The sequence below is a fragment of the Molossus molossus genome, unplaced genomic scaffold (genome assembly GCF_014108415.1).
Source record: "Molossus molossus isolate mMolMol1 unplaced genomic scaffold, mMolMol1.p scaffold_m16_p_9, whole genome shotgun sequence".
Lineage (NCBI taxonomy): Eukaryota > Metazoa > Chordata > Mammalia > Chiroptera > Molossidae > Molossus > Molossus molossus.
In genome coordinates, this window is record NW_023425403.1 from 34,975,639 (window position 1) to 34,995,291 (window position 19,653).

At 36.7% G+C, this 19,653-nt stretch overlaps 1 pseudogene; it reads left to right on the top strand.

Moving 5' to 3' along the window:
- Nucleotides 1-390: 390 nt before the first annotated feature.
- On the top strand, nt 391-9,840 carry LOC118622347 (annotated as a pseudogene).
- The last annotated feature ends 9,813 nt before the right edge of the window (nt 9,841-19,653 follow it).

Genomic DNA, 19,653 nt, shown 5'->3' on the forward strand with positions numbered 1-19,653 from the left:
CCTTGAAGAGATTGCTGACAAAACTGAAGATGTTGAAAGAGATTCTGGTGAGAACTAAGAAAGAACAGAGGTGCACTGTGGAGGCAGTTTTAAAATTATGAATATGTCATCATGAAGAGAATAAATATGAATAAAGGAGCTCCTGGTGAAGTCTCAAATAGAAACAAGGAACACGTTAATGGGAACTAAAGAAAAGGAGGTCCTTGTTTCGACGTGGCAAAGAACTTAAGAGAATTGGCTAATTACACAAACACACATACACACATTATATTATATCCCTTCTTACAAAAGGACACGTTTATGCTAAAGGAAGTGTAACAATGAGCTTAAACCATGCAATTCACTGTTCTTACCACATCAACCACCATCTATAAGAAGCCAGCTTGAAACATGACAAAGAAGCCTCATGAAGCTGATGTGTGGTTCCAGCTGAGATGGACCACACCCCGTAAGTTTGAGATACCATCCTACGGGATGAGGTCTATGTTTTATTTTATTTTTATTTATTTATTTTTATCCTCATCCAAGGACATTTTTCCATTTTTTGTTCAGATAGAGGGGAGGAAGAGAGAGAGGGAGAAACATTGACGTGAAAGGGACACATAGAGTGGCTGCCACCCGCACAGCCCTGGTTGGATCAGGGCCGGGGACAAACTGCAACAGAGATATGTGCCCTTAGGGGAACCAAACCCAGATCTCTCTGGTCTGCAGGCTGATGCTCTAACCGCTGACGCTCTAACCACTGAGCCAAACCAACCAGAGCAGGATGAGGTCTATGTTTTATTTTTCTATTTCTTATTTTTTTTGCTTTTTTTTTATCCTTACCCAAGGACTTTTTCCCATTCTTTGTTCAGATAGAGTGGGAGGGAGAGAGAGGAAAGAGAGAGAGAAACAACGACGTGAAAGGGACACATCGAGTGGTTGCCATTCACACGACCCAACCAGGGCCAGGGACAAATCACAACCGAGGTATGTGTCCCTACCAGGAACTGAACCCAGGTCTCTCTGGACCACAGGTCGACGCTCTAACCACTGAGCCAAACTGGCCAGGGCATGGTCTATGTTTTAAAAGAAGTGATAAGATGCTACCTTTTCCCAGTAAGGGAAATGTTAATGAAAAGTACCAAAATTAAGATTTAGAAGACCACTAAAGGCCAAAGTCTTGGCCGCCCTATCAGACTAGCTGCTTAGTTTATTGACTGAGGAAAAGCAAAACATGAAATTAGTAGAAAAAAAGAAAGAAGTTATAAAAACTAATATTTCCTATTTTGGACATATATTCAGTTTTATACATTAGAAGTGAATTAGCTATCTGGTTATTTATACTTTTTTCTCTAATTTTTCTCATACTTTCCATTACTATTTTGTACAGTAAATGCTATGTTGTAGGTTTTCACTTTATAAAAGATGTATTATACACTTAATGTCTAGATGTGATTGTGACTAAATTAGTGAGAAAGGGTTGAAATGTTGAGTGCAATTTTATTTCTTTGGAGATAGTTCCATTTTTCAGTCAGATGATATCATTTTGAAGTTTAACTATAAACAATGTTTTTGTGTGGATGTTGTTAGCACAACATTTGGACTATGGTGAAGCTTGTGTAGTATATTTCTCATGGTCTTACTAATGCTTCTCTCTATAATTTAAAGCAGGTAAAAACTATAGTTCCAGGACTACTTTGAAGGCAGGTTCCTGGCGTCTTTGAGGCTCAGCCAATCAGAGGTACTCGAGGTTTCCAAAGCAGACAGGAAGCCGAAGCCAGGCCCCAGCAGCTGCTTCTGGTTCAGCTCCCCAACAGTGATCCTCTTTTAGGAGTTTCAGCACCAGCGTTAGTGCATGTCTCAATGTTTAGACACCTGTTGCATCAGTGCTGAGAATCTAGACTTGGGTCTACCAATGTGCTGGTAACAGACCACGGCTAGTGAGGCATAGTCTGCACGAGCTATTCCTTTCTTCCCAGTGATTTCCGTATTGTCAGGAGCTCAGCTGAGCCAGAAGAGAGTGAGCTGAGTTATTAGATTTGAAGTAGTCAATGAAAGCCACAAGGCAGAAATAAAAGAGTTAAGCCTCTACTCACTTATTGAAATGATATAAGCAAGAGTCTAAAACTGGAGAAAGAGCCGACTCTCCCTGTTCTATTTTTCATCATAAAACGGTGCACAGGTCAAAGGTCAGATGGCCAACACAGCTATATGGGTTATTTGTCTCTTGAGAAAGCCCAGAACAAAAGACTCTGGCGGTTTTATGTACCCTGGAGTTGGGATGATACAAGGGGAGGGGGCTTTGGGTAATGAATCTGAATGGGAAAGTGTCTTCAGGTTTCTCCCTTCTCCCCATAAGGAGGTCTCTGCAGAAGTACCTGACATGATGTTGGCTCCTGGCTTCATGCACAGAGACCTACACATCTAGTTGCCTGGGCTAGAACAGCAAATGAGTGAAACAGAATGACCAGCCAGGGGCCCTCTGCCCTTGACTGCCACTCCCCTCGGAGACTGCAATGCATGGGCTGTACACCTGGTGTGGGGACTGCAGCTTTCCTCTGTGAGCCCTGGGCATTGTCTACCATCAGAACTAAATAATCACAGTTAGGTATTTAACTAGGAACTGGCCACCTTGTATATCTTAGCTTCTTATTACCGCGCTTTGTGTGGATATTACCTAGGGACTTCCTGATTATGGAAGAAAGAGCAGTAGCTTTGTGACAAAACTGTATCATGGCTCTGGGAGTCATTTCTGAAAACAAACTTTGAATAGGTTTGTTCAGCCATTGTACACACTCTATCGGCTACTTCTAGTATACGTTATTACTTGTAAGAGCTGGTATATTTTCTACAAAAGGCCTCACTGTTCTCTTGCAAATATTATCATAAAAAACCTGGTGCCCCAGAGGGAAAAATGGGGGGGTTGGTGTTCTTATAATTTATTTAATATTCTACAGAAAACAGTTAAGGCTGTTATACTTCAGAGTGAGTCATAGATGGGAAGTTAAGTAGTTTTCCACAAACAGGCTCTTTTGCTTATGAGACCCTCCATGATAAGACCGCAGTTAAAAAGTTAAGTTTGAGGTGTCCAATTATCCAAAAAAGGACTTTCTCTGTTCTTTCATATTAAGACCAGAGTGCAAAAAGAACTAGTAGGTAGAGCTGACAGTAGAAATTAAAATAACTGTCTACCATCATTGTAGATTTTTAATTTATTTAGTATTTTTGCATGTTATATTACACAGCTTAATGATAAGTGTATGACAGAGTGACATTAGTCTTAACACACTGTCTTACTTTATAAAGAGAGAGCCAGTATCCCCTGTGGTTTAATATTTTAGTAAAGTGGCCACTCCAGCGAGAAGGCGCTCACCTCCATCCAAACACCAGCAGAAATCACTCTTCAGGAGTGAAATTCTCTCCTCCACATTCTCGCTCCTGCCATTCCAAAGCCAAATGTGACATAAAATAACTGTTCATCAAATAGCTCTTTTTAGATGCTTAAATTTTTGGTCTTATCCCAAATTGGAAAATATAATTCCCCCCACTTACAAAGCAGTTTCCTTTGTATAACAGGGTTGAGCTTGAGAAGTGACATAAAAGGCTTTAAAACTACTATGATTTCAAGTTATTCAAAAAGGTCCTTCTTCTCCCAAAATAGCTCCTTTTTTTTCACATATATTATATGTGAAACATACAATAATGTATTGATTTTTGTGGGTGGGTTTTAGAACATGAATGATTTTCCAGAATTAGCTGTATAAAACCAAACACATCCCATTAGTGCCTAACACACTCTTTCAGAGGGAATATGGAGCTATGCCACACCAGGCTCGTCCAGATGCAGAGAAGCGTTGTGAAATGTGAAGTTACTGCTAGCTGAGACTCAGAGGTGAGAATTTTAGCAGATTAGACTCAGGAGAATCTTGACATGCCAAGGCTCTCAGAAGTAATTCATATCACAAATTCTCCACCTGTAAAATCATACTTACACTTTTTATGAGAAATAATAAATTCTATGACTTTGTCCTCACATTCCAAGACGAATTAAATTTGAACAAAATATAAAACGATTTTTCTGAGTGATAGTCAAATGTTCAAAGTATTGAGACCTATTCTAAATGCAAAGGGATAAAAATCTATGCCTGTTTCTGTTCTAAAGACTCTGTTAGATTATGGATATACTAGGAAAAGCCTACTAATATTTTAAGAAAACAGTATTTACCAAGACACATGACTTATTATAATCAGCATGAATTTGGCTGATAAATTTATATAGACCCACAAAATGACCTTGTGAATCTGACCACAAGTATCAGGTAGATGCTTCCAAATGGCCAAAGGAAGTTATAGAGAACAATGAACATGTGAGAACTTCACAGAGGGAGTATCTGAGAACATATAGTTTAACTAACCAATCAGATCATGTCACCAACTGGATGGCTATTCTTTGCTATGCTTAAAATAAAGTGAGATATATCTTTTTTCTGATTTGTCTTTCTCTAAATAGTCATTTTTATTGGAGCCGCTCCTCTTTCTATCCACCATTATATATTTTGTATATTCAAGATACATTATTCAGTCATAGTAGTACCATAAAGTGATGTATCTAGAGCTGAAAGAAAAGGCTAATATTCTCCAGTAGGAAAGCTGGGCTGTTATTTGTTTGTTTTGTTTTATTTTGTTTTGTTTGTTTTGAGGGGAAGGAATGAATAGATTTTATTTCAGTGAGAATGACGGATGTATTGGATGAAATAGAGGTATAAATGCAATCAAGTTATAGATTGGGCCTGGCCGGCATGACTCAGTGGATTGAGCATTGACCTATGCACAGAGGTCCTGGTTCGATTCCCAGGCAGGGCACATGCCCAGGTTGTGAGCTCAATTTTCAGTAGGGGGCATGCAGGAGGTAGCTGATCAATGTTTCTCTCTCTCACTCCCTTCCTCTCTCTCTAAAAAAATCAATAAAAACATTAAAAAAAAACAACAACAAAAAAAACACAACAACCAACTATGTGAGGTATAGGTTGGCTTTCCAAAAAATGAACCACTTCTCCTTAACACAAGACATTCCCCTTTTATAGAAGTTCTGGTGTTTGCGTAAAATTAACCACACTTATAATTTAACAATAATCATATAAAGTGCTAAAGTTGTTGCCTTTGATCATGATTGATTAAGTCTTAAGAGGCAATTAGGGCTAGGGTTCTATCTCTCAATGATTCTTTTGTCATTCTCCAATGTCTTAGCCTGCTTTACTTTGTAAGAACATACTTGGTGATGTAACCTTCATAAGAGACGTCAGAAAGGGCCGTTGCTTGCCCAGTTATTCATCTCTGCTGTAAACTAGGTTATAAAGATCTAAGGTATGGGATGTTCTATGAAAAAATAAAAGATAATACAAATTATAAGTTTTTGAATTTGGTAAAACTTTCAAATTTTTTCATAATTTTACATCCATGATTCCTGTTTACCTCTGACTGAGTTAGAGAAAACAACACTGATATTCTCTTTTAAATAAGATACCAATTTCTGAGAAAAGTTTTGTTTTGTTTGGTTTTGCAGTCTTACTATTTATTTGAAAGTGCACATAGTATTAATTTCTTTTTTGTTGTGTTGTATAATTTCAAATAAATAGGGTGGCAAGGGAAAATAGGGTACACCAGTAGGTTTTTGTTTATTTCTTTTTTTATGTTTTTATTGATATTTTAGAGAGAAATGCAAGTATCGTGAAAGAGAAACATCAATCAGCTGCCTCCTGCACACCTCCTACTGGGGACTGAGTCTGCAACCCAGGCATGTGCCCTGACCGGGAATTGAACTGGGACCTCTCAGTCCATGAGACAATGCCCAATCCACTGAGCCACACCGGCCAGGCAGTCTTCCTTTATTTCAAGGAGTGGTTCGTGGTTTTATTTATTTAATTAATTATTTATTTATTTTTATCCTCACACAAGGACATTTTTCCATTTTTTGTTCGGATAGAGCAGGAGAGAGAGAGAGAGAGAGAGAGAGAGAAACATCGACGTGAAAAGGACACATCGAGTGGCTGCCACTCACACAACCCAACCAGAGCCGGTGACAAACTGCAACCGAGGTACGTGCCTGTAGTGGGAGCCAAACCCAGGTCTCTCTGGACCGCAGGCCAACGCTCTAACTGCTGAGCCAAACTGGCCAGGGCTGGTTCGTGGTTTTAATATCTTGCATATTACATAGCAATAATTTAACAAATGAGCCCTTCATTAATCAATCAGTTATAAAGTATTTATTGAACATGCAATATGTTCTAACTCTAGTTCATGCTCTGAGCATATAATATACAACATGAAAGATCAGGTATCTTTCTTACCAGGCTTAGAAGTATTTCCATTAGATGTGTTTTATAATATGATTTCATTCATGAAAAGAAATCAAGTGTGTTTTATCAAACATAGATATTCCATTATAAAATAACTCACATCAAGAAAATGTCTTGCTGGATATTTACTACTAATTGGTTGTTAAGATTAGGGAACTAAAATGTAATTTGAGTGTTTGGAGAAAAAAAATGAAGTATCTTCATCAGTAATTTTTTCTATTTCCAGTGAGTGAAAAGAAAGCTGAAATCAATCAGAAGAAATTGTCACTGGTCTGAGTTCTGTTGTCTATCTGTTACCATGTTTGGCTGTATTTATGCTAGTGAATAAAAATAAGTATATTATACAACTAATCACAAAATACATTCACTGAAGACGATAAAACAGCTGCCACAGTGCTTTCAGTACATAAACATTACACAGCCTTAGACACCACGTTGTAAACATGTTCTTGATGAATGAGAGTATTTCCATAAAAATAGGCACTCGGATTTAAAGACAATTGTATTTATGACTACCTGAATTGTGTTAATTTAGTTTTGAGCTATACAAGTTTTCTTCATAATGTATTGATGTTGATAAAAAACATTTATTGAATAAAGAAGCTCATAATAGCCCATTAAAAGTTGTATTCATTCATAAGTTACACATAGGTGAATTCTGATGAATAATCATAGCTTCTCTGGGTTTGTGTGTGTGCGCGCACGTACACACAGAAAGCTAGAGTTAGGGAGCCGAGGTAGTGAAGGAGGAGCAGAAGAGGAAGCCTAGAATATGGTGAAATCTGGATTCTTGGATTTCATTTTTTTCCCTAAATTCTTTATTCAGTATTTACTAGATGGTTTTCTATAGGCTAGGCATTATTTCTGGTATTGCAAATTGTCCCCACCACAGTCCTAGGAGGAAACAAAATAAATCAATAATTTTAGGATACATGATATAGATTTTTAAAGTATGCTCAGTGTATAGGAAAACCACAAGGGAAAGTTGAGTACCATTGAACTAGGAAGAGTGGGGGACCCTAGACAAATGGAAGAGCAAAGAGCTTACTGAACACTGGAAACACAGCTGCCTGTAGAAGCTGTGACCCCTGGTTGATAGATAACACCAGTTAATGGTGTCCTCACAGGGAATTGACTCAAGGAGTAAATAACTGACCTCAATCTTCTCTACCTCTCTTCTTCTTGGTTACCACAGTCTGAATCCCACCCACCTAGAATTCCAAAGGCAAAGAGCCCACTGATACATTCCATTCAAGTCAGGCTACCAGGGCACCCGGCATGGCTGGGAAGGAGGCGGAGTACCCCTGAAAGGGCAAACCCATGACATTCAGCCCAAGGAAGAAACTGAAAAAGACATAAAATTTACTCTTTTCTTTTGTAAACCTTGTGGTAGTAAGAGGTATGTTTTTTACTGTTTACAATTCTATGCTGCAAACCTTTTGCACAGTAAATTTTAGAATCACAATGCATATCTTTAAATGAATATATGCATGAATAAGGGAGCAGTGGATGCTATTCTTAAAATATTTAAAAGTAGAATGTGGAGTCATCTTTGTTCTACTTTGCTCCAGAGAATTAAAGTTATGACTAAAGGATTATACATAGAAGGGAGCTAAACAAAAGAAATACATTTTTAAAAACTAGAAACTGTCTGCTAAATAATGAAATGCCTCATTAGTGCTGAGCTTTCTGCCAATGAACTCATTCAAGTAGAGATATGGTCTTTTAGAAAGGCTGGAGCAGAAGGAATACAGACACCAAATAGGTACTCAGACTGGCTACAGACTAATAACTCTACCACTTCTAAGATCCTTCTGTTATGAGGCCCACAGGAGACATTTATTTCAGTCTTAGTATCAGGAGAGCTGTGCTTTTCTTGAAGAGCTGCTTGCTGTTAGTCCATAGGGACATTCTAAATCTCCATACAGACCTTGGCTTTGGCAGTCAGAAATTTTCCAATCAAATTTGTGGTCCATTGTAGCCAACGTGTAGAATGTTTCTTGACCGTTCTATTTGCGTATTAACTCTACCCCTGACTTTTCTTATTTTACTTTTATGCACCGCATATCTAGTCTACATTTTAATCTTAAGGATTATTTCTAATTTATCTATATCCATTTTTTAAAAGCAGGATATAAACCCAGTCTCTTATACTTCTGTTGTTTAAAAGTTCTAAATAAATCCAAAGAGAAAATTATGTTGCTAGAGTGTGAGGCAGGTTGCTGGAGTCCCAGGTATGTTGGTCTTCTGCCACCCCTGGAAAGAACTCAGCAAAGGAACAAAGGCCGCCACCAGCACATCTGTCTAAGAGAAACCTGCCTTTCCAGCTCTCATCCCGAGGCCAAACAGCTCAGTTCTTCCCCATATGTCTCTGGTGCCTTTCAAGCTTCCCCGCCTTTGAGTTCAGAGGGAGCAAGTCTGAACATGAACTTTATCATTTGAATTCACTTATAAACAATTTAAATACTCAACTTAGTGTCCAGATATGGACTTGGACCCAGTGGTGGCTTAGTAACCTCACTCAGTCTCTTTGCTTCCAGATTCAAGAGGTGATGAAATTTATTGAGAAGGTCCAGAACATGTCTAAGTCCTGGTGCCTGTACCATTTTACATTCCCACCAGCAGTACATGAAGCAACTGATGGACTGCTGCTCTTATCCATTAGCATGAATATTGAACAAAGCTTGGGGGAATGTGATATGTCTTGATGGACACACCTGGGCAGATTGAAATATTCACCTGGTCAGCTTCTGCAGCAATCATCACTGAGGCCCTGGCATCCTCATTTCCAACGATTGTCATTTATGTAACAGACATATCAAGAAGTACCAAGCCAGTGACCTTCATGTCCAATATGCTCTATGCCTGCAGCATCTTATACAAAACCAAGCTTCCTTTCATTGTGGTCATGAACAAAACTGACATCATTGACCACAGCTTTGCAGTAGAATGGATGCAAGATTTTGAGGCTCTCCAAGATGCCTTGAATCAGGAGACTACATACATCAGTGACCTGCCTCGTTCAATGAGCTTGGTGTTAGATGAGTTTTACAGCTCACTTAGGGTAGTAGGTATGTCTGCTGTTCTGGGTACAGGCTTAGATGAACTCTTCTTGCAAGTCATTAGTGCTGCGGAAGATTATGAAAGAGAGCGTCCCCCTGAATATGAACATCTGAAGAAACCACTGGCCAGTGCACAGAGCCAGCAGCAGAAAGAACAACTGGAAGGCCTTCCAAAAGATATGGGCTCTGTAGCCTGAGACCCAGGAAGTGCTGCAGGCAGCTTATCTCCTGTGAGGGACCCTTCTGACTTGATCCTGACTCGGGGAACCTTGAATGAAGAGGATGAGGGAGCAGACCATACTGGTGATATTGAACACAGAGTTACAGAGGAAAGCCAAGAAGAGCCAGCATTCCAGAATTTTATGCAAGAATCAATGGCACAGTACTGGAAGAGAAACAACAAATGGTTTCTAGAAGTCCAGAAGTTTGGAACTCTGTGATGGAACTATCCTTACTGCTTGCTGACTGGGGTTACTATAAAGAACAATTTTGTACAGAATAGCAGCTTCTCTTATTAGGGAAATCTGACTCCAGTGAAGCCAGGAATAAAAGAAATTTGGACCTGGTAGGTAGACACTGATTCCCCTTGGATTTTTGCAAGGAAGGATTTTCTGACTGTTCTTGATGCTGGTTTTCAGGGTGTAAATCTTCATGTTTTGTCATTTGAACTCAAGTACTTTTGCTGCTGACAGATGGAATAGAAAGAGACCATATTGTTCACTTCAGATCTCTATTAGGCTGGATCTATATATAGGCTCTATTTTCTAAGCATCTTGCCCTTAACCCATGAATTCCCTCCTTTCGCAGACTGGGAGAGGAGAAACACGAGCTCATACAGAGTGGCAGTGGAATTTCCTCGGCCACCAATCTGTTGGTATGAAATGTGCCTCATGCCTAGTAGCTCATTATAAGACACTAGATTTGTTGAAGAAAGTGGGCAAAACATATAATTAATAAGAATCCTGCTTTTGATGGTGACTTGTATAAAAAATTTTTAACTTTGAAAAAAAAAATGTAGCTAATAATTTATTTAAATTCTCTTCTAAAACACATGTAAGCTCCAGGGGCGCTGGTGTGGCTCAGTGACTGAGCATTGGCCCATGCACCAACAGGTCGCCGGTTTGATTCCTGATCAGGACACATGCTCAGGCTGTGGGTCAAATCCCCAGTGAGAGGCATGCAGGAGGTGGCCAATCAATGTTCTCTCTCATCGATGTTTTTATCTCTCCCTCTCCCTAAACTCAATAAAGAGAAAAAAAAATTTTAAAAACACATGTAAAAGATGTTTTTGCACTATAAATTTTACCTCGCTCTTTGACCATTTGGAAGGAAGATCTTTAAGTTGAAGCAGAAGGGTTGATATGCATCCTATAAAAGCAAACTCCTAAAAGAGAAACATTTTAGTTAACTTCTCTCTCTCTATCTTTGAAATTATAAAAATATCTCTGAAATTTGAGGTAGTCTCACCAGAGATTTGAATACAGAAAAAATACCAATGAATTTCCAGGAGTAATTAACTTAAGCGGAATGAGATTCAGAAATGGAACAAGTTCAATGTCAGTGCCTCTGTGTGGCGGTGTAGGAATGTCTTCATAGCATGCAGGTACAATGGAAACTCTCCGGAATCAACTACTCTAGAACTAGGAACATTTATTAAAGTTATAGACTTGGTGTGAATATAATAAAAAATAAATACATCAGCAAAATAATTTTGAGATCAGATAAGAAATTATATATGCTGAGTACATTTAAGCATAAAATAAATATTTTCCTGCTTTCCCCCCCATACCCCCAAGAACAGAGATAAACATCAGAGGATCTTCACCATGAGTAATGCAAAAAGAGATACTGCCACATTTCAAAGGGAACCATATTTGGCAACAACTGTCACTTTCCAATTATGTCTCTGACATGTGTAACTAGAAAGAACAGTGCAAACAAAACTGAAAGCAGTAATAATTCAAAGAAATGTGTCTGAGCTTCTAGTTGAAATTAAAGAACACGTTAAGACTATCTATACTGGTCAAACTGAATTTTAGTTTCAAGTAAGGAAAACATGTTTATTTGTTTTTAATTAATTGTATTGGGGTAGCATTCGTTAATATAATTATACAGGTTTACAAGTGTGCAATTCTATGATACATCATCATTATATTGTATTATGTGACCACATCCCAAAGTCAAGTTTTATTTATATTTATTTGATCTATACAAAAAAATTTCAATTGCATATGAATGAGGTGTAATTGACGGAAAGAATTTAGCAAAGCCATTTGAGCAAAGTTGTCTCTGTGTCCATTGTGAAAGATGGCCCAGCAAACATTTGCTTACCAAACATTTGTTATCCATATGAATTGCCTTCCTCCCCTTTGAAGTCCCAAAACATAACCCCTCCTTTTTTTAAATCCTTATTCCAGGATTTGTTTATTAATTTTAGAAAGAAGGGAAGACAGACAGAGAGAGAGAGAGAGAGAGAGAGAGAAGGAGAGAAACATCAATGTTAAGAGACTGGGAGTTGAACCTACAACCTTTTGGTGTACGGGATGATGCTCCAATGCACTGAGCCACACCAGCCAGGGCTTTCTTTTCTCCTTTACTCAACATGGTATATAACCCTCAACTGCCCAACTTGTCCTTGGTTCCCAATTCTTATGTACATAGATAATAAATATGTTTATTTTTTGTCTGCTACTTTTTCTCACATCAATATGATTATTAGAACAGACAGAAGAACTTAGAAGGGTAGAAGAAAAGTAATTTCTCCTTCCCTACACCACCAATAGAGAATGCTACACAACACTTAATATTATATTTAGAATAATGTAAAATAAGAGAGACATACTCCTTCTTTCATGGACAGAATACATTCTCCAGAATAGAAAAGCATGAAAAATAAAAAAATATTCCCTGAGACATCTATGGGTAGTATGAAGAGGTAACCCTATTTAGTTGACATCACTCATTTTTAAGAGTCACAGCTCCAACAATTGATTGCTGAAAATTTTGGAAACATCAAGGTTCTTATCACATGTAGTTAGCCAAATTCTAGTTTTTAATCCAAAACATTTCTGAAAATACTCTTGGGAATTCCATTTTGAAAAATACAAATAGTTTTTTATATTTCTACATTATTTCATTAATTAACAGTGTGGCTATCCTTGAATATAATTTAGCATATTAATCTTCAGTTGAAACATAGGCCAGTGCATACCTATTTACTCAGAGAGACAGGTTTACATGTGCCCAGACATCACAATATTAGAATATATCTTAAAAAAAAGGATAACATGGCTAAAACTTTGAAAGTCACACATTACAAATATGAAACCTTTAAAATCACTATCAATAAAATATAACAGAATTTTGAGCACATTAAAACAATGTGGGCAAAATTATTATATAATTGGCACCAAATACTTTTTGTACTATTTGGCTGTTCACAATGCTCTCGTAAGCTCTTTCTATAACAAGTACTTGGTAGAACTGTATTGAATCGGTAATAGATTAAGCCTGAGTTGACTACAATCTAATGTAAAAGAACCTCCAGCTTATTTTCTCCTTTCCTCAAACAACAAATTATTGTGTGGAATTGTTGAAAAAAAAAAATAAGGCAAATTAGTTAAACACACACACACATGCACACACAGACACAGGCAATTCATTTATTTATACTATGGGAGAAGAACTCATTAAAAATCTCCCTTTGTTAAATGTAATATTAGAAGCACTACTTCCTTTCAGGTTTATTATTCCTAAATATGGGTATTTTCACAACTATAAGATAGGTAAGCAGTGGAGAGGGGAGGAGGGAAGGTAGGGAACTGACTGATTAGGCTGAGCACACTAATTCTGAACTAGTATCAGTGAAGAAGCTGGAGATGACAACTTTTATTTCTTAGTATGGAATACACATTTCTCTATGGTAATGATCTCAAATAACATGGGACTGAATTTTATTATTTGTGTTCACTAGAGTTTTTCAAAATGAGGTCATCAAAATGTTACTAGACAAATGAGTGGGCCAGATTTCCCAGACACTAGTCGGAGTAGGGTGGCTGTTGTAATATCTTCAGAAAAGGAATTTTCTGAGACTTGCACCAGAGAATGAATGGTCTTTATTGGCGTAGAGTCATATTCCTGGGGTTGTGAAGCCCCAGGTCCCTAACCCAGAGCTGGAAAAGGGGCAGCTGTGAATTCAGTAAAGCTAGAAACAGGGCCAATGTTGTGGCGGGGTCCAGTTCAGCATCAGTCTAGATTCAGTCCATTGATCCATTGTGTGGCATCCACATGGCTGTGGGCCACCTGGTGATTTCAGGGTGCGGGAGTCCCTCGAACCAGGAGTCCAGAGCAGGCAGCAAGGGAGAGGGACAAAAGAGCAAACTTTCCTTTGTTCAGGAGCTTAAATATTCAGGTTTCACACCTTTGCAGTGGCCAGGCCTATACTGGCCACTGACTGGCTCTCGGGTGTGACAGACAGGTAAGCTCCCTCCCATATCACTCAGACCTTATTGTACTTGTGTCTAAAGTGCCTTTGTCCAGTCCCTTGCCCCATCATTTATCAGGGAACAGACTTGGAGGGTATTAAACTATAGCTTTCTGGGAGAGCTCTATAAATGGTATGCCTATATTTTCTTGTCTCCCCTTTACCCTTTCCCTGTTCAATAATAAACAGACTATTGCAACAGCATCAAAAATTATTTATTTAAAATGTTTTTAAATGATAAAGCAATTTTCCAAAGTTATTCTACAGGAATTTGCCAAGTATCCTCTAAAATATTAGAGGTAGTTTATTTTTTTAAATTTAAAGTTGATTTTTCTTTTTACTTTAAACATTAGAAATTGATATTCAAAGTTGATCACATTTTAATATTTTGATTAGTTTTCAAAATAATGATCATTAAATAAAATGTTCCTTATTTAAAAGTTTTTCTCTTTTTGTTACCAATCCTCAAACAGCTCGCTAAGTCTCATCTAATGATTCTTACCTTGCTTCAGTAATGTTATTAGCATGGTCATCCCTGAGGCCATGAAAGAAAGAACTGGACTCATTTGCCTCATTTTCTGTTGATGGAAAGAAAACTTTTGTAAAGGATTTTAATCACATGGCTTAAAGCAAAAACGTATAGCTGCATTATTTTCATATAACTTGAAGAATTCTAAATGTACAAATTTCCTTCTTGAAAAATTCTGTTTAAATAGCATTTACCTCTAAATACATTCCATTTCCCACAAGTTGATTATTATTACGTATATTTTTTGTTCCAGTTAAATGTTTGAAAATCAGAGGAAGAAACATGCCTTAAGAATCAAGGCATCTTTTCTGTAGACATTCCAGCCTGTGGTTCTTGTTCCCAGGTTCTCAAAGGCAAGAATAGAGGGCATGGGTGCATTGGATCGGAATTCAGATGTCAGAACATCCTGTCTCCCCTCAGAGCAGTTTGAATTCCTGGCAAATGGTCTGTTATATTAAAGTAGTCGTCAATACAGGAAGTGCTCGTTTAAGAAAAACATACTCAAAGTGAAGAATTGCATATTTCTAAGTGACCTCTTCACATTTGAGCTTTCAATACCTTTCAAATGTTTAAAACAACTAGCCTTAGAAGAGGTTCTATACACCAATGAGAGAGCAGTTTAGCAAGGCTATGTTAGAAATTGCTTGAATTTCTCACTGAAGAAAAAGTCAAATACATATGTTCATTAGAGACAAAGAGACAAAAAGGGTAAAGCTTTTATAATAATGTCCAATATAAATATTCAAACATAATTTATTACATTGTTAATTTAAAATATTCCAGGATCTTACTTTTTCAACTTATTAAAAATAAACTTGTTAAAATTCTAGGAGGGTAGTGAAACATATTTTTTCACTGGACTGGACAAAAAGAAACATATTTTTTTTTAGTCATGTGACACACAAACATACATTGTTACTTCTTTTATATTCTGACTTGTAATAGGATAGAATAGTTTTATGTGTTTGGTAACTAACATGAGAAAAGGACAGTTCCAACATAATGTAGCAAAGATGAGCCGAACAATGGAATATTGTGCAGGCTGACTCCATAAATATGACCTGGGAAATGAGAACTGTCTAAAGTTGCATTTTAGTCTACCATTAGCACTAGTGTAGAATCAGCAAAACCACAGATGTGGTTATCATCATTCCAATATTTTAAAACAAGAAATAATTCAGACAGAATTTCTAATCTTCTTAAACTGTTTCCAATGAGGAGATCTGTCCATTGGCAACAGTATTTTTATTGAGTAAACTAGGATGAGATGAGCTTCTAGCTCCAGCGCACCCTCCCCCATATTTCTCAAGTTTCTTTACACTGTTTCATTCTTAAGGCAAGGGTACAATACATGAGTAGGAACAGAGAAGGAGGCTTATTTTCTAGGCCTATGTGACAATATGGTTGGATAAAGAAGAAGAGCAATTCAAGAAAACATAAGTATACACGGGTTTCTTCTGAGTATGTTTAAGGTCTATTTGGGAGCAAAAAAGACTGTCAGAGAGACTGGTAGGAATGTCTATTTATCATGTGAACAGATTAAAGAAGATAAATTATAGTACTCTAAAAGTACAGAAAAAATATTTAATTTAAAATATTCCAGATTAAACAAAATTTAACAGTATATAACTAGCTAATAAAAGAGACCTTAATTTCATAAAGTCTGAATATGTAAAGCACGATGATCCATAACAGACTTCATCTTTACAATTAAATGATATAAACACTGTTAGCATGATTTCTTTTTAATCCTGTGCTGAAAGACCAAGGCCGAGCAAAACAGCCACCACTGCACTACTGGTGTGCTAATAACTACTCTAGACATTTAACAGAAAAAAATTATCGAAGAAAACAATATATGTAGTCACCATTATAACGATAGCTAAAAAGCTCCCAGGGATAATTTTTATAAGACTTGTACTAGTGATACCATTATGATAACCTGGTTATTATTTAACAGGAAAGGAGTAAAGGGAAGACCAGAGAATATATGCCACTTGTATAGCTTCGCCAGGAAGCTCCAGTTTAGCATTCCTGGTCTGTTCCTTGCTGACTGCTGGAGGAAAGGACTGAAGAAAGGCAGTTTAGATCCGTGCCCAATAAGGTCTGGATGACATGGGAAGAAGCTTGCCTTTCAATCACACCTGGGAATAGGTAATTGGCCAGAATAGGCATGGCCACTACAAGGCACTAAATCTTGAGTCACTTAATTCCTGAACAAAGAAAGTTCTCTCGCTTTTGGCTCTTGGCTCTTGGCCCTCCTGGGACTCCTGTTGCAGGTGGTGCGCTCCTCTGCATTCACCCATGTGGTTCATGGCCATGTGGGACCCACCCAATGGACTGATGGACTGAATCTAGCCTGATGCTACATCAGACTCAACATGGAACGGAAATTCTGAACCCTGGCCCTACTCCTAGCTCTGCCGAATTCCCACTTCCAGGACTGGGCTAAAGGAAAGGAGACTTTGCAACCCAAGGGCTGTAACTCTATGCAAATAAAAATCACTCATTCTCCAGATATCACAAGAACCCCACTCCCACCAGTGACAGAAAAATCCCAACTTTCCATTTCTCTGGCAACACTAGAGCATAACAGAAAAAAGCCTGAAATATATTACTAAAGGACACAATGAGAGATATATAAAGTTCATCAAAAGGTGCACTAAATATGGTACAGAAAGCAATTGTCTTTGTTAGTTAAGATTTAATTTGATAGCTTACAATATGTATGTGTTCACAGTAACATAACAAAATAGGTAGAGACAGAAATGGATTGAAATCAAATGCATAAAATTAATTCTTTGAGCCTTGGAACCTATTCAAGGAGGACTTTAGTCTTATTTTCAATGTTTAAATTTGTATAAGGAGAATGCAGTCTGGTATTTTGGGGGAATTAAAATAACTGAATAAAGTTGAAAATATTTTAAAATGTCCCAGGGATAATAATAATGTTTCAAAATATGACAACATGATACAATTTCTAGCTTCAAAGTGGAGTACTAGAAGTGTTTGAAGGTTCCCAGAGAAATGCATATCTTAAATAAAATCATATTCATATAAAGTTTTAATTAAATAACTTTGCTTAAAACCATTAACTATAGGAATATGTATCTTAATGGTTTGAGGTATTTTGATGTGCAGTTCTTTAAACCCATTGGCTTTGAAATCCCTAATATTAATTCCTGACTTCACGCTGCCATGCTATCTGTGTGATCTGGAAAAGGTATTTACTATATCCATGAGAAAACTGGGGAAATAAATCACGTTCCTTCACTATAGCTATCTTATGGTTCAAATGCTTTCACTATGTGGAAAGCTGAGAAAAATGCTTGAGACACAGTAGCAATTCAATAAATGTTAACTATTATTATTCCTCCCTAAAAAAAAAAAAAAAAAGTAACAGAGTCTAACAAAGTGGCTATGTCCCTCCCGGAGGTGCGGAGGTGCGCTCAAAGCCAAATTAATTTGAATAAAATCATAAAGATTGCTAATTTTAGATGTTATATAAAAGAAAAACAGGCATAGTTTGAAAATGTTATATATATATATATATATGTGTAATATTTGCTTTTCCCTTTGCATGTAATCTCAGAATGCCAAAAATATTATCTCTGCCTATTACAATTAATTCTCCTTCCTATACCCCCACACTGAGGACCACACAAAATAAGCTTCAGTGAACTATGCTCACTGAAGATGGAAGGTATTATTTCATTAGTTTATTTTCTGGAATACTCTTTACTTTCCTAGTTTCAACTACAGGAAAACAAACACACAAAAAAGATGGTTCAAATTTTCTACGGAATAATTAAATCACAACTAAATTATTATTATTTTTCAGTCCACTAAACTGGAAATAGTAAAATTCTTTTTATAGCAATGAAAAAAAAAACCATAAACCCTTTTTTTGGTTTGAATCTATAATGAATCTACTTTAAAATATCATAATGGTATTCCAAAAATCATGAAAACTTAGCTTTAAATATAAATTTGATCATGATATTTTGATATTCTCCATCATTCAAAATTTGAAATTGTGACATTAATATATTTCTATTCATCCATAAGACTGATAATAATACAAAAAAAATTTTACAGGGAATATTATCTAAATTTAGAGGTAATTTCTAAACTATCTCAAAATGATAATAATTACAAACAATTTTTATTTAAAATTAGTATGTAGAAAATTCAGTAAAGAAGAAAATGATTGTTGAATATTAGCTTTGCTTTTTCAAAAAATTATTTTGTCTGTCACTGTCTAAAGTAGTCAAAGACGGCAACATTTGACATAGCAGGTTGTAAAGGATCTATTTAATGAAAAGCTACAGAGATATTTTTCCTAAAATATGAGTTGGGTACTCTCTTTTTTAAAAAATGTTTTTATTGATTTTAGAGAACGAGAGAGAGAGAGAGAGAAAGAAACATGGATCTGCTGCCTCCTTCACCCCTTGTCCTGAGGATCTAGCCCACAACCAGGATATGTGCCCAGACCAGGAATCAGCCCAGTGACCTTTTGGTGCTTGGGATGATGCCCAACCAACTGAGCCTAGGGCTGGGTACTCTCTTTGAAGTTGCATGCTGAAAGTGTCTGAATGGCATGCTATTTTCTTTCAAATTACATATAATTTTGTCACATTGTTTAAACTTTTCATCAAATTGTGCTACATACATAATTCTCCCTTTTCATTGTTTATAAAATGTTTAAAATACATCCAATTCACTTTCAGCTCTACTAAAATTACAGCTCATTTCTCAAATTCTTTTCATATTTGGGTTTTATATTACAAGAGCCTCTGTGGCAATTTACCACTTACAAAGCAGAAAGAATGCACTTACAGGGAACTGACAACCCATTGCTGAAAATTATGTCCCATCTGTCACTTCAACAAATGTTAAGTGTTTCTCCTTTTCAATATTTTAATGCTATATAATTTAATTTAGGATTATTTCTTTAGATGACTAGAGTTCTCAGTAACTATGAAATCTGCTCTAGTAGACTTTCCTTTTTCTTTTGAATGCTTTCATTAACTAGAAATTCCTTTCACAGTCTTGAAAAATACTTTCGTAACCAATAAAATGAAAAAAAGAGAAAAAAGAACAAATGAGTAATTAAATGTATTAGAAGGACTTTAGATTTAGAAGCAGGAGATATGATTTCAAATGCTGACTCTGTCTTAATAACTCTATATCTTTGGGGAAAGCTTATGGTTTTTTAAAAAATTTGTAATATCAAGTTGG